The following is a 17,236-nucleotide window of genomic DNA, read 5'->3' as shown; positions in this document are numbered from 1 at the left end:
CACTGAGTGTACTTAATGCAGAAATTGATGGGTTCTTGATTGATAAGCGGGTGAAGGGTTACAACACCTTCCCCATGCATGGATATAGCCACAAGGCAGTGGAGGTTCGAGATCAGTTTTCCTTCTCCTCGATGAGCTGTCAACCATGGCTGACAAGCCCCATTTGCCTGAAGTGATTGGTTTTAAGGCACCAGTAATACATCTTTGCCCGTTCTACTGTCAATAGCTAAGCCACACATGAATGGCAGGAGCTGGGCTTCGTTATCAGAGGGTATTTGAGACACATGGCATTGGAGTACTCAATAGGTTGAATACCTGTGCATAGTCCTATGCATACTCCCCATCATTTTGTATACCAATACCAAGGAAGAAAATTAGCTAAAGCCGCCCCTCCAACTCCACATCCCCACTCTCCTTCATGACATCAAACACATCCTCCTTAATACCACATTATCCACGTACCCCTCCCTGAACTTTTCTCTTCCTTGGGGAATACAGTTCATTTTGAACTTCACCACCCGTGTTGCCTAGCTTTGCACATTAATTACCCTTCTGGTCCCGAAGGGGACCCATTCATTCCCTGCCTCCCTTCTTGCTGCTGATACACTTACATTGTCCTTGGGTTCTCCTTCGTCCAGCTTGCCAAGCATGTTTCTTGGTCATTATTGCTCTCCTAGTTCCTTTAAGTTCTCCCTTATACCTGATGCCTCTTCCTTGGGCGTATGAAGAGACTGACCCTATTCCAGTAGCTGCTACTGCAAAATACCTTCTTCAGAATCTTTTATCTGGGGCTTCACCCCCTTGCCATCTTGGCCCTTCACTCTCACTGGAACCTGCTGGCCTTGAACCTTTATGAACTCCCTTTGCTAAGGACTGCCAGCTATGATTTTAAATGATAGTTCAGCTATCATTTTACCCTCAAGCATTGGCTCCCAGTCTACTTACATCAAGCCTTCCCTCACGCCACTGATAACTGCCTTCCCCCCTGTTTAGCACCTTAACCTGAGGTACAGACATAAAACGTTATATGTCCAGCACAGTAAGGCCCTTCAGCCCGCGATGCTGCGCTGACCTTTTCAAATTTACTCTTCCATCCCCCCACCACCCCTGACCCTTTGAACCCCTGCCTCAGTTCATTTCCTGGAGTAAGGTGAAGAACAGCCTTGTATCTCGGGGGACTTTGCAATGGAACTAATATCTGATTCTGTGCATTATGGATCCAAGCCCATGACTCCAGTCTGCACCAAGGAACATGTAAGCGTCTAGTCTCTGGACACCTCCATAAGACAGGAAGGAAGTGGACTGTTTATAGTTTGTCACCATGCAAGTTGTTCAAATGATCAATGCTGTCTTTCTGACCTCATCTGCGTCTGCTGAATGGGGTGAGGTGTGAAGAGAAACAGTTAATAACCGTTCCACTTATATTGGTTAGTCATTTCGCCCAGCATCAGGGTATTCTAATTAATTATAGCTCCACTTCTGAAGCCCAAGCTCAGTATTTATTTATTGGAGACATCTCTTTCTTTGTGAAAGCTAACAAATTAAAGCACTTGTGATAATTGTTTTTGGAATACACTTGTATTTGGCCATGGAATAGCAATGAGACACAATGCCTACTTCATGTCAGACTCAGAGACTTGGGTTAGGTTAAGGGTACACATGAACGGGCAGCTAACTGGAAGTTCTGAGGTAATTGCATGCATGGTTTTCCTGAATATTCTCCTAAAACATAGAACACTACAGCGCAAGTTCAAATTCAAATTCCAATTTAATTGTTATTCAACATACACATGAATACAACTAAACAAAACAGTGTTCCTCTGGGGCCAAGGTGCAAAACGTAGAACCATATCACAATTATCACACAGCACATACAGAACATATAATCATGATAACAGAAAAACTGATAGTTACAGCTCCACCACCATCCAGTACAGCTCCATCACTTTCCAGTACAGATCCTCATTATCCAATGCAGCCCCATCACCATTCAGTACAGCTCCATCATTAACAACTACAGCTCTATCACTATCCAGTACAGCTCCATCATTAACAACTACAGCTCTATCACTATCCAGTACAGCTCCATCATTAACAACTACAGCTCCATCATTAGCCAGTACAGCTCCATCACTATCCAGTACAGCTCCATCACTAACAAGTGCAGCTCCATCACTATCCAATGTATCTCCATCACTATCAAGTGCAGCTCCATCACTAATGAGTGCAGCTCTATCACCATCCAGTACAGCTCCATCACTAACAACTACAGCTCCATCACTATCCAGTGCAGCTCCATCTCTATCCAATACAGCTCCATCACTATCCAGTACAGCTCCATCATTATCCAGTACAGCTCCATCACTAATAAGTGCATCTCTATCACTAACCAGTACAGCTTCGTCACTATCCAGTGCAGTTGCATCACTAACAAGTGCATCTTCATCACCATCCAGTACAGCTCCATCATTACCCAGTGCAGCTCCTGACCTGAATGTGTGTCCACATGACCGGGGGTTTCCTATTGAAATTCGGCATGTGATCACATGAGCTGCCCTGATGGGGAAGGGGCTGCCATTAATACACTCATTGTCTCACTCACAGCAAAGACACATGCACCAAGGACATCTCCCTCATTGTCATCTGCATCTCCTTAAAATGTACAGACAGTTGTAGGGCCTCAAAGACATGTGGATTAGGAGCATAACTGACCACTGTAATTCCCTCTAGTGTCTAGGTGGGTGGGAGGAATTTTTTGGGAATTTTGGGAGAACAAAACAGGATAGAGTTAGGTTCAGGATAGATGTCTAATGGTCAGCAACGAATCAATGGGCCGAAGGACCTTTTCTGTGCTGTATTTCCCCATAGCTTCATGACCTAACAGGGTGAATGCAGGGCTCACATTCCTCTGCAACACACACAAAATGCTGAAGGAACTCGCAGGCCAGGCAGCAGCTGTGGAAAAGAGAAAACAGTTGAAATTTCAGGCCGAGACCCTTCATCAGGACTGGAAAGGGAAAGGAAAGGTCAGAGCAAGAAGGTGGGGGCAGGAGAGGAAGAAGTGCGTGGTGGTAAATGACAGGTGAAACCAGAAGAGGGGTAGGGTGAAGTAAAGAGCCAGGAAGTTGATTGGTGAAAGAGATAAAAAGCTGGGGAAGGGGAAATCTGATAGGAGAGAACTGAAGGCTGCTGAGATGGAACATAAGGTATTGCTCCTCCAACCTGAGTGTGGCCTCATCGCGACAGTAGAGAAAGCCATGGACTGAAATGTCGGAATGGGAATGGGAAGTAAAATTGAAATGGGTGGCTACCAGGAGATCCCGCTTTTTCTGGCAGACAGAGCAGAGGTGCTCAGCAAAGCAATCTACATCGTGTCTCACCGATATACAGGCAGCCACACCAGGAGCATCGAACGCAGTATATGACCCCCAAGAGACCCACAGGTGAAGTGTTGCCTCACCTGGAAGGATTGTTTGGGACCCTGAATGGTAGCGAGGGAGGAGGTGTAGTGGCACTTATTCCGCTTGCAAGGATCAGTGCCAGGAGGGAGATCAGTGGGGAAGGACGAATGGACAAGGGAGTCGCATAGGGAGTGATCCCTGTGGAAAGCAGAAGGTAGGGCGGAAGAAAAGATGTGCTTGGTGGTGGGATCCCATTGGAGATGGCAGAAGTTATGAAGAATTATGTGCTGGGCACGGAGGCTGGTGGGGTGGTAGTTGAGAACAAGAGGAGCCCTATCCCTAGTGTGGCAGTGGAAGGATGGGTTAAGGGCAGATGTGCATGAAATGGAAGAGCTACGGGCAATGACTTTCAGAATTCCCCACCCCTGAGTCTGTGGAGGCTTGATCCATGACAAACTGAACATGGAAAAATTTTTCGAGATTAAGGACATTGGTTAGTGTGATATGGTGGACAGATCAAGGATAGGATGATGCTGAGATGACAGACCAGCCATGATCTGATTGAATGGAGCAAACACAGAAAGCTGAATAATTCCTGTTCAGTGTCATTTGGTTTGTTTGAGAAATCCTGAACATATAGAAGATTTAGGGAAGATTTAGCAGAGTGTTTCTCATTGGCAAGCAGGTCAGACACCAAAGGCAGAAGGTAATTGCCAAACAACCAGAGATGATGTGATAACAAATAATTGAGTGCAGCGAGCTACTGCAGTCTAGAGAGCACAGTCTGTTAGAGGGGAGGAACCAGTGTTAAAAGGAGATGAGCAGCAGGGAGTGCAGAAAACCAGAGATCTATCGGCAAAGGCTGGAGCAATGAAAGGAACTGGGGACTGGTTGAAGAAGGCTGTATAGATGCAATGTGTGAATGGCCTTTTGTGATCCCATTTAGAGAGTTCAATTGCAACATTGCAAATGCTGGTTAGACCCATTAGGGGTATTGTGTGCAGTCTGGTCACCACACTGTAGGAAAGATTTGGGTGTGCAGAGGAGATTCACCAGGATGTTTCCCAGATTGGAGAACTTTAGTTATGGGAAGAGACTGGATAGGCTAGGACTGTTTTGCCTGGAGTGAAGGAGGCTGCGAGGTGACTTCAAAGTTTCCAATAAGGTTGGCAGGGCTGTGGATAGTGTAGAAGGTTATAAAGGGCCATTGATAGGATACAGATCTGGGCTGAGAAATGGTGGATGTTCAACCTTGAAAAGTGTGAAGTGATATACATTGGAAGGTCGAACTTGAAGACCGAGTACATGGTTAATGGCCTGATTCTCAGCAGTGTGGAGGAACAGAGGAATCGTGAGGCCCACGTGAATAGATTCTCCCATAGTTGCCGCACAAGCTGATAGGGTGGTTAAGAAAGCGATGGTGTGTTGGCCTTCATTAGTCAAGGCGATTGAGTTCAAGAGCCACAAGGAAGTGTTGCAGCTCTATAAACTCTGGTTTGACTACACTCAAATATTGTGTTAAATTCTTATCGCCTCATTATATGAAGAATGTGGAAGCTTTAGAACAAATGCAGAGGCGATTTACCAAGATGTTGCCTGGATTAGAGAGCACAAGACCATTATAAGACCATAAGACATAGGCACAGAAATAGGCCTTTCGGCCCATCGAGTATGCTCCAACATACCATCATGGCTGATTTATTATCCCTTTCAACCCCATTCTTCTGCATTCTCCCGATAAACTTTGACACACTTACAAATCAAGAACCAATCAACCTCTGTTTCAAATATACCCAGTGACATTCTCCACAGCTGTCTGTGGCAATGAATTCCACAGATTCAACCCCACTCCCGGCTAAAAAAATTCCTCCTCATCTCTGTTCTAACTGGACATCCCTCTACTCTGAAGCTGTGCTCTCTGGTCTTAGACTCCCCCACTACAAGAAACATCCTCTCGATATCTACTGTGTCTGGGCCTTGCAGCATTAAATAGGTTTCAATGAGATCCCCCCTCAACCTTCTGAACTCCAGCCCAGAGCCATCAAATGTTCCTCATACATTAATCCTTTCATTCCCGGAATCATTCTTGTATGAGGAAAGGTTAAGAGAACTCGGGCTTTTCTCCCTGGAGGGGAGGATGAGAGATGACTTGATAGAGGTGTACAAGATGATAAGAGGCATGGATCACATGGATAGCCAGAGTCATTTCCCAGGGTGGAAATAGCTAATACAAGGGAGCATAATTTTAAGATGATTGTAGGTAAGTATGGTGGCGGGGCGGGGGAGGGAGGGCGTGGTCAGAGGAAGGATTTTTACATAGAGAGTGGTAGGTGCATGGAACACCCTGCCATGGTTGGTGGCAGAGGCAGATACATTAGAGACATTGCAGAAACTCTTAGATCGGGTATGATAGAGGCACTTAAGAGGCTGTGAGGTAGGCACATGAGTGCACAGGGAATGGAGTGATATGAACTACGTGCAGGCAGAAGTGACTAGTATAATAAGTATAATAGCTTGAATGGAAGGCTATGTAGTAGGGAAAGGTTAGATTGACCTTAGGGTGGATTAAATGGTCGGCAAATCAAAGTGGGCCAAAGAGCCTGTACTGTGCTGTAATGTTGCATGTTCTATGCTTATAAACTTATCATAGATTTTGATAGAGTAGATAGTCAGGACTTTATATTGAACACAGAACAGTACTTCAATGGAATACACCAAACTAACAAGCTATTATACTTATTATACTAGTCACTTCTGCCTGCATGTAGTCCATATCACTCCGTTCTCTGTGAATTCATGTGCCTACCTAACAGCTTCTTAAACGCCTCTATCATATCCGCCTCCACCACCATCCCAAGCAGCTCATTCCAAGCATCCACCACTCTCTGTGCAAAAAAATTGCACTGTTCATCTCCTTTGAAACTTCCCCTTCTCCGGTATTAGATATTTCAGCCCTGGGAAAAAAGATACCAGCTGGCTACACTGTCAATTAGTCAGATTATCCATCAGCCTCCATTGCTCCAAAAAAAACAATGCAAATTTATCCAGGCACTCCAATGATCTCATCTCTAATCCAGTAGACTTATTCTGCACCTTCTCCAAAGACTTGATATCTTTCCTATAATAGAGTGACCCAAACAGAATGCAATATTCTAGATACAGCCTGACTGAGTTTAATAAAGATGTAACATAACTTCCTGATGTTTGAATTCAATGCCTCGACTACAAAAGGCAAGCAATCTATATGCCTTCTTTACCACCCTATCAACTTGTGCAGTCACCTTCAAGAACTATAGACTTGGCCCACAAAATCCCTCTGTACATCAACACTACTAAATATCCTGCCGTTGACTGAATGATCTCCCAACATGTAAACATTTGTAAGTGTATGAAATTCCATGTGCCATTTCTTTGCTCCTATCCGCAAATGACCTATACACCATTAGATATCTGGACTGATCTAGTGCAGAGATCTCCACTAGACCTCCAGTCAAAATACATCCCATCAACCACTAACCTCTGTTTTCTACAGGTAAGCCAATTCTAAATCCAAACTGCCAAGTCAGCATACACCTTAAACTTCTGGATGAGCCTCCCATGAGGGATCCTGTCAAACACTTCACTAAAAATCCATTAAGACAACATCCACAGCTCAACCTTCATCAATCACCTTGTCGCCTCATCAAAAAACTCAATCAAGTTAGTAAGACAAATCAGAATGAGAATGAGAATCAGAATCAGGTTTATTATCACCGGCATGTGACGTGAAATTTGTTAACTTAGCAGCAGCATTTCAATGCAGTACATAATCTAGCAGAGAAAAAAAATATAAAAATAATAATAATAAATAAACAAGTAAATCAATTATGTCTATTGAATACATTTTTAAAATGTGCAAAAACAGAAATACTGTATATTTAAAAAAGGTGAGGTAGTGTCCAAAGATTCAATATCCATTTAGGAATCAGATGGCAGATGGGAAGAAGCTGTTCCTGAATCGCTGAGTGTGTGCCTTCAGGCTTCTGTACCTCCTTCCTGATGGTAACAGTGAGAAAAGGGCATTCCCTGGATGCTGGACGTCCTTAATAACGGACACTATCTTTCTGAGACACCGCTCCCTAAAGATGTCCTGGGTACTTTGTAGGTTAATACCCAAGATGGAGCTGACTAGATTTACAACCTTCTACAGCTTCTTTTGGTCCTGTGCAGTAGCCCTCCATATGAGACAGTGATGCAGCCTGTCAGAATGCTCTCCACGGTACAACTACAGAAGTTTTTGAGTGTATTTCTTGACATGCCAACTCTCTTCAAACTCCTAATAAAGTCTAGCCACTGTCTTGCCTTCAAAGACATGCTGACTGTCCCTAATTAGATTATGGTTTTCCAAATCCTCATAAATCCTATCCCCAAGAATCCTCTCTAGTTGCTTGCCCACCACTGAAATAATGGTTCACCTTTTACATCATTTCCCATCTGAAGAACTTGAGCAGAAGTCCCCTGCAAATATTCTATGCCTCAGATTATGCTGGAAATCATTGGACCATCTTATCAATCTGTTCTTCTACATTTCCATGTCCCTGTCACTCCAAGCCAGTCAGTTTCTCCCCATATATTGTGTATTCCTTTGCCTAGTTGCACCTCCCCATATGCATTACATTACACTTCCCCAGGGTGAATTCCATTGACACTCATTTCCTGCCCAGTTGAGCAAGCCATCAGTACCTCCCACAGGTAAATTTATTCCTCCTCACTGCCAATCGCTGAGCTAATTTCACTTCTTATTGAACTGTAGTATTAATCTGTGTTTGTGATGTGAGATAGCTGCACTTGTCTCATCCCACCCCTGCACATTTCTCACCCAGTGAGACCTGCATTTGACATTCCTGCCCTTTCTCTTTGTGCTTACCTCTTTACCATAGACCCTTGGATTTCCGTTCTGCTCTGGGACCGACTGCAGGCCACTAGATATATCAGTTCTGCTTTGGTAACTTAAAACCAACTTGTGCTCTCTCTTTATGAGTTCTGACAAAGTCTTTAACCTGCATGTTAGCTCTGGATTGTCATGGTCTGATCCGTGATGTTCGCGTTCCGGTTCACGGTCCGGTCCGTGGACTCCGGACTCCGGGTCTTCCGGCTGTCTCTTGTTTCAGTTGGGCTTAATCATAGGCACCTGATGCTTGTCTTGGGGCTGGGAATATAAGTGGCCTTGGGTTTGAGTGTGGTTGCTGGTTTGTTTTGTCAATATCCTGTCCTTGCCTCTGTGGGGTAAGTCAGGACATCTTTGCTGTTACCCTGAGGCTGGACTGTTCCCTTCCTTTCACCTTCACCTTCACCTTCACCTTCTGCCTTGCCCTGCAACCTTGTCAAGTTCAACTACTGGAGCGAGACTGGAGCCTTGCTGTGTCAAGATAAGGAACTGTCTATTGTTGAGTTGGAACTGTCTCTGTATCCATGCCTTCACTGGGTAGGTCTGGCTGTTTGTTACTACCTAGTGTTGGGAACTGTCTGTGTGTCCTTGCCTTCACTAGGTATGTCTAGCCATTTGCTGCTACCTTGTGTTGGGAACCATCTCATTGTGTTCAGCATTCTGTGTATGAGTCCCAGCCCTATGACCTGTTCCAAAGGATGGGTCCTGGCTCTGTGTTCTGCGTTCCTGTCTCCCAAGACCAAGGCAAGGCTTCAGGGTCTCATCCCGTCCTTGTGTCTCGCCCAGCCTGGTGCTGGGGTTCCCTTGTCTTGTGCTGGGGTCTTTCGTCCTGTCCAAGTTAAGGCTTTGTGTTCTCGTCCTGTCCATGTGCCTTGTCCTGTGCAGGAGTTCCACGTCCTGTCTTTGCCAAGATCCTAGTCCCGAGTCCTCGCCTAGACCCGGGTTCCAGTTCCGAGTCAAGACCCAGGTTCCGAGTCCCAACCAAGACCCAGGTTCTGCGTCCTTGTCCAGGCTCTGGTTCTGGAGTTCCATGTCACTAGTCCAGGCTCCTTGTTCCTAGTTCCTTGTCTGGGTTCTATGTTTCTTGTCATTGTCCTAGCCCAGGCCCTGCATCCTAGTCTCGTCCAGGGCCTGTGTCAATGTCCAGTGTCCTTTCTTCCCCACTTCCCTTGCTTGCTTAACTCTAGTCCTAGTCCTGTTCCTAGTACGTCAGTGTCTGTGTCTTGCATCTGGGTCTGCCACCAGCACCCCCCCAATATGAAATGGTTCTCTTTCACCCCTCTGGCACAGTGGTGTCAAGAAAACAGCCTTTCCCTAAATGTTGCAAAAACAAAGGAGCTGGTTGTGGATTACAGGAGGAATGGAGATGGGCTAACCCCTATTGGCTTCAATGCATCTGGGTTTGAGAGGGTGAACAGCTTCAAGTTCCTTGGCATCCACATCACCGAGGACCTCACGTGGTCTGTACACACCAGCTGTGTGATGAAAAAGGCACAACAGCACCTCTTTCACCTCAGACGGTTGAGGAAGTTTGGTGTGGGCTCCTAAGTCCTAAGAACTTTCTACAAGGGCACAATTGAAAGCATCCTGACTGGCTGCATCACTGCCTGGAATGGGAACTGTACCTCCCTTAAACGCAGGATTCTGCAGAGTGGTGCAGACGGCCCAGCACATCTGTAGTTGTGAACTTCCCATGATTCAGGACAATTACAAGGACAGGTGTGTAAAATGGGCCTATAGGATCATTGGGGACCCAAGCCATCCCAACCACAATCTATTCCAGCTGCTACCATCCAGGAAGTGGTACCACAGCATAAAAGCCAGGACCAACAGGCTCCGGGACAGCTTCTTCCACCAGGCCATCAGACTGATGAACTAACTCATGCTGACGTGAGTGTACTCTATATTACATTGACTGCTCTATTTATTATAAATTATTATAAGTTACTATGATTGCACATTTAGATGGAGATGTGATGTAAAAATTTTTACTCCTCATTTATGTGAAGGATGTAAGTAATAAAGTCAATTCATTTCAGTTCAATCACTGGTCTGTCTGACCTGCTGAATGTTTCCAGCTTTTTCTGTTTCCATTCCAGTTTGGTAAAATTTGCCTTGCGCTGCTTTAGAATCTTCACTTTCATATTTTCACATTCCTTTTCTACTCTAAGTGCATCAAGTGCTCCAATAGGACACATTTGAAATACTGTCAGCAACGCAGCTTCCACCACTCTCAGGCAGATGTTCCAGATACTCATCCTGTTGAAGGACCCAAAACATTGATACATATTCCCGTCTGTAGCTGCTGCCTGACCTGCTGAGTTTCTCCAGCAGTCTGTGTTACTCCCAATGTGGCCTAACCAGTTTTACACAGTTGCTACATAACTTCCCTACTTTTATATTTAATACCCTGACTAATGAAGACAAGGATGATCTGCACTTTCTATGCCAACCTGTTCACTGGTGTTGCTCATTTTGGGAAGCTATGTATATCAATGTTCCTAAAGGCCCTGCTATTTACTATATAGTGTCATTGTATGTTTGACCTCCCAATACCCCACACATGTCCTGATTAAACTGTGTGCCATTTCCTTTGGAACCATATCTGAAACACAATAAATTCTGCAGATGCTGGAAATCCAGAGTAACACACGCAAAGCACTGGAAGAACTCAAAAGGTTAGGCAGCATCTATGGAAACAAACAAACAATTCATGTTTTGTGCAGAGACCCTTCTTCAGGATTGGAAAGGAAGGGGAAAGACGGCAGAATAAAAAGGTGGTGGGAGGAGAAGGAGGTGAAGCCAGGTGGGTGGGAAAGACAAAGGGCTGTAGAGGAAGATAGGAGAGGGGAGTGCAACGGAGGAGAAAGGGGAGGAGGTGGGACACCAAGGGATGTGAAAGGCAGGTGAAAAGAAGTAAGAGGCCAGATAGATGAAGAGGGAGAAATGGAGGGAAAATATTTTTTACCAGGAGGATAAATAGATATTCATGCTATCAGTTTGGAGGTTACCCAGACTGCTGACAACCTTCCACATTATCCAAATGTCCACCTTTTTTATGTTGTCTGCAAAATTACGAATCAGCCCAACTTCATTTACATCCAAAACAAACAAGAGGGGTTCCAACACTGATCCCTGCATAACTACTGGTCATAGACCTCTAGTCAGAATAACACCCATTTATATGACTCTTAGTCTTCTATGGCTAAGCCAATTTTGTTTGATTCCAATCCACCAAATTTCATAAATCCCATGCGCCTTAATCTTGTGGATTAACCATTATGGACCTTGTCGAAAACTTCACCGAAGTTCATGTAAACTTCACCCCTTGCCCAACTCTCCATTCAAATTTGGCTTCTTCCTCAAAAAAAACTCAGTCAAACTTGTAAGACATGACATTACCCACACAAAGCCATATTGACTGTCTTCAATAAATCCATGATTCTCCTGATGAAAACTGATTTTGGCAATGACTGATGTAAGGCTCACTGAACAATAATTTCCTGGCTTGTCTCATTAGCCCTCTTAATGAGGAACAAGTTTGGCTACTCTCCAGTCCTCTGGGACCTCGTTTGAGACTAAAGAGGACACACAGTTCTGACAATGCCACACTAATTTCCTCTCATTTCTTTCAATAACCTGGGATAGTTTGGTTCCCAGTCTCCTTCAACTCTAGTTAAAACTGGGGAGGTTTAAACTAGAGTTACGGGGGGATGGGAACCAGAGTACCAGAACAGATAGTGGAGAGGTTGTGGGGACAGGTGTTTTTAAGACCTCCGACAAAGTCAGAAATAAAAAGGTTGAGCATAGTGTGATTAATGTCCTGAGTTGTGTATACATCATTACTTTTTGCATTGTAGGAAAAACAAATGGGCTCAGGGCATGGATCAACACATGGAATTATGAAATTGTAGCCATTAGTGAGTCCTGATTGCTGGAGGGGCAGGACTGGAAGCTCAATATTATGGGGTTCCATTATTTTACATGTGATAGAGCAGGGGGCATTAAAGGGAGAATGGTGGTGTTACTCGCCAGGGGGAATGTCACAGCAGTCAGGACAGACTGGAGAACTTGTCTAGTGAAGCTTTATGGGTGTCATGGTCTGGATCGGGGTCTCTTTAAATTTACTTTGTTTATTTTACAATCCGGACCGTTGACTCCCTGTTTCCCTTTGGTTCCCTGTTTTCCTGTGTCCCTCTGCCTTGGTGATTAGAGGCAACTTACTCTCGGCTGAACCGGTAGTTTATAGTCTCTGGCTTTCAGCTGTTCGGCGCGAGAGCGTTTGCAAAGTCACCAAGGTACGGTGTGCCAATGTCATCTGGCCGGAGCAAGCCTAGTCTCCGCCCGAAGCGAGTGCCGGTAATTCGCCCTTCCTCACCAGAGCAACCCTGTCAAGTTACCTCACCAAGGAGAGGTCCCCGCTCTCTGTTCTGTGTGTGAGTCCCGGCCCTATGTCCTGTACCCAAGGAGGGGTCCCGACTCTGTGTTCTGTGTATGTGTTCATGGTTCCATGTACCTGCTCTCCCGAGACCGAGGCTCTGTTTTTCCATGTTCCTCCTCTCCCTAGCCCATGTCATGTCCATGCCTGGTTCTGGGGTCCAAGCCTGAGGCAAGACCCAGGTACTGGGTCCTTGCCCAGTCCCTGGCTCGGAGTCCATACTGTAACCTCTTCATGTCACCTCTAGTTCTGGGATCCTTTTCCGAGTCCTAGCCCAGACACTTGTCCCAGCCTAGTCATAGTCCTGAGTCCTTGTCCAGTTCGCTATTCCTGCTTCTGCTTTGCTCTCCTGGTATCAAACAATAAACTCAATTAACCTCACAGGATGTGTCTTGCATTTGGGTCCACCCTTGCTCCCAATGCTGTGCCCCCCACCATTGTGACAATGGGTAAAACTAAGGAATAAGAAATATATGATCACATTAATGGAACAATATACAGACCACTCAACAGTCCATGGGATTTCGAGGAACAAATTTACAGAGAGATTGCAGACTGTTGCAACAAACATTACATTGTTACAGTGGGTGATTTTAACTTTCCATGTATTAACTGGAAATCACATACTGTAAGTGAACTAGATGGGATAGAGTTCATGAAATGTGTTCAGGAAAGTTTCCTTCATCAGTACGTAGAAGTCTCAGTGAGAGAGTGTGTGATACTTGATCTGCTATTATGAAATGAGACAGGGCAGGTGGCAGAGGTTTGTGTAGGGAACCCTTTGCATCTAGTGATCATAATGCTATTAGTTTCAAAGTAAATATGGCAAAAAGATAGGTCTGATGCGAGGGTTGAGATCCTAAATTGGAGAAAGGCCAATTTTGATGGTATCAGAAAGGATCTGGCAAGTGTGGATTGGGACAGGCTGTTTTCTGACAAAGGTGTACTTGGTAAGTAAGATGCCCTCAAAAGTGAAATTTTGAGAGTACAAAGCCTGTATGTGCCAGGCAGAATGAAAAGGTAAGGATAATAAGTTTAGGGAACCTTGGTGTTCAATAGATATTGAGGACCTAGTTAAGGAAAAAAGGAGGTGCATAGCAGGTATAGGCAGCTAGGGAAAATTAGGTGCTTGTGTAGTATAAGAAATGCAAGATAAAGAATTCAGGAGGGTTAAAAGAAGAGATGAGGTTGCCCTAGCAGACAAGGTGAAGGAGAATCCTCAGGGCTTCTTCAGGTATGTTAAGAGCAAAAGGGATTGCAAGGGACAACATTGTTCCTCTGAAAGATCAGAATGGTAATCTATGTGTGGAACCAAAAGAGATGGAGATCGTAAACAGATTTTTTGTATCAGCATTTACTTGAGAGATGGACACAGAGTCTATAGAAGTGAGGCAAAACAGCACTGAGATCATGGACCCTATACAGATTACAGAGGAAGAGACAAATTAGTTTGCTGTCGAGACAAATTAGGGTGAATAGATCTCCAGGGCCCAACAAGGTCCTTCCTCAGACCTTGTGGGAGAAAAGTGCAGAAACTGAATGGGCCAAATCAGAGATATTTATAAAATCCTTACAAACATGTGTGGTATCGGAGGATAGGAGCATAGCAAATGTTGTTTTGTTGTTTAAGAAAGGCACTGAAGCTAAATCAGGAAATTATAGGCCAATGAGTCTAATATCATCAGTTGTGAGAAAATTATTAGAAGGTATTCTAAAGGACTGGATATATGAGTACTTGGATAGACATGGACTGATTAAGGATAGTCAGCATGGCCTCATGCTTGGGAGGTTGTGTCTAACTAATTTATAGTGTTTTTTGAAGAGGTTACCAGGAACGTTGATGAAGGCAAGGCGATGAATGTTTTCTACATGGACTTTAGTAAAGCACTTGATAAGGTCCCGCACGGGAGGTTGGTCAAGACGTTTTGTTCACTTTGCATTCAAGATGAGTTTGTAAATTAGATTCGACATTGGCTTTGTGGGAGAAGCCAGTGGTAGTAGAGAGTTGCCTCTCTGACTGAAGGCCTATGACTAGTGGAGTGCCACAGGGATCGGTGCTGTGTCCGTTGTTGTGTGTCATCTTCATCAACAATCTGAGTAATAATGTGATTAACTGGATCAGCAAGTTTGCAGATGACACCAAGATTTGGGTGTAGGGCACAGTCAGGAAGACTATCAGAACTCGCAGCAGGATCTGAACCTGTTGGAAAAATGGGCTGAAAGATGGCAGATGGAATTTAATGCAGACAAGTGCAAGGTGTTGCACTTCAGTAGCACCAACTGGGTAGGTCCTAAATAGTGAAAAGTAGGGCACTGAGGAGTGTGGTAGAACAAAGGGATCTGGGAATGAAGGTTCATAATTTATTGAAAGTGGTGACACAGCTAGATAGGATCATAAAGAAAGCTTTTGGTGCATTGGCCTTCATAAATCAAGGTATTAAGTAGTAGTGATAGGATGTTGAAATTATATAAGATGTTTGTGAAGACTAATTTGTTCAAAATTCAAAGGAAATTTATTATCAAAATTCACATATGTCTCCATATACAACCCTGAGATTCATTTTCCTGTGGGCTTACTCAACAAATCTATATAATAGTAACTGTAACAGGATCAATGACATTCAACTAGGACATTCAACCAGCATGCAGAAGACAATGAACTGTGCAAATGCAGTTATAAATAAATAGCAATAAATAACGAGAACATGAGATGAAGACTTCTTGAAGGTGAGTCTATAGGTTGAGGGAACATTTCGATTATGGGGCAAGTGAAGTTGAGTGAAGTTTCCCCTTTGGCTTAAGAGCCTGATGGTTGATTGGTGATAACGGCTGCTGAACCTGGGGGGGTGCGAGTACTGAGACTCTTGCACCTTCTTCTTCCAGGTGGCACAGCAAGAAGAGAGCATGACTTGTGTGGTGGGAACCCCTGATGATTGTTACTGCTTCCCTATGACAGTGTTTCATGTAGATCTGCTCAACGGCTTTGCCCATGATGGACTGGGCTGAGTCTACAATTTCTTGTAGGATTTTCCATTCAAGAGCATTGGTGTTTCCATACCAGGCTGTGATGCAGCCAGTCAACATACTCTCCATTACACATATATATAAGTTTGTCAAAGTTTTAGATGGTATGCCAAATCTTTGCAAACTCCTAAAGAAGGAGAAGCACTGTTGTACTTTCTTTATAGCTGCACTAATGTACTGGGCCCAGGACTGATCCTCTGAAATACTAACACCTAGGAAGTTCAAGTTGCTAACTCTCTTCACTCTGATCGTCCAATGAGGACTGGCTCATAGACCTTTGGTTTTCCTTGCCTGGAGTCTATAATCATAGAAACATAGAAACGTAGAAAATAGGTGCAGGAGTAGGCCCTTCGAGCCTGCACCACCATTCAGTATGATGATGGCTGATCATCCAACTCAGAACCCTGTACCTGCCTTCTCTCCATACCCTGCTGATCCCTTTAGCCACAAGGGCCATATCTAACCTCCTCTTAAATATAGCCAATGAACTGGCCTCAACTGTTTCCTGTGGCAGAGAATTTCACAGATTCACTACTCTGTGTGAAGAAGTTTTTCCTCATCTCGGTCCTAAAAGGCTTCCCCTTTATCCTTAAACTGTGACCCCTCGTCCTGGACTTCCCCAACATCCGGAACAATCTTCCTGCACCTAGCCTGTACAATCCCTTTAGAATTTTATATGTTTAAATAAGATCCCCCCTCAATCTTCTAAATTCCAGTGAGTATAAGCCTAGTTGATCCAGTCTTTCTTCATATGAAAGTCCTGCCATCCCAGGAATCAATCTGATGAACCTTCTTTGTACTCCCTCTATAGCAAGAATGTCTTTCCTCAGATTAGGGGACTAAAACTGCACACAATACTCCAGGTGTGGTCTCACCAAGGCCTTGAACAACTGTAATAGAACCTCCCTGCTCCTGTACTCGAATCCTCTTGCTATAAATGCCAGCATACCATTCGCCTTTTTCACCGCCTGCTGTACCTGCATGCCCACTTTCAATGACTGGTGTACAATGACACCCAGGTCTCATTGCACCTCCCCTTTTCCTAATTGGCCACCATTCAGATAATAATCTGCCTTCCTGTTCTTGTCACCAAAGTGGATAACCTCACATTTATCCACATTAAATTGCATCTGCCATGAATTTGCCCACTCACCTAACCTATCCAAGTCACCCTGCATCCTCTTAGCATCCTCCTCACAGCTAACGCTGCCGCCCAGCTTCGTGTCATCCGCAAACTTGGAGATGCTATATTTAATTCCCTCGTCTAAGCTATTAATATATATTGTAAACAACTGGGGTCCCAGCACTGAGCCTTGCGGTACCCCACTAGTCACTGCCTGCCATTCTGAAAAGGTCCCGTTTATTCCCGCTCTTTGCTTCCTGTCTGCCAACCAATTCTCCAACCACATCAATACCATACCCCAATACCATGTGCTTTAAGTTTGC

Source organism: Mobula birostris, chromosome 23 (genome assembly GCF_030028105.1).
Source record: "Mobula birostris isolate sMobBir1 chromosome 23, sMobBir1.hap1, whole genome shotgun sequence".
Taxonomy (NCBI): domain Eukaryota; kingdom Metazoa; phylum Chordata; class Chondrichthyes; order Myliobatiformes; family Myliobatidae; genus Mobula; species Mobula birostris.
The sequence above is the reverse complement of the archived record's forward strand: the minus strand, read 5'-3'. Positions refer to the sequence as shown.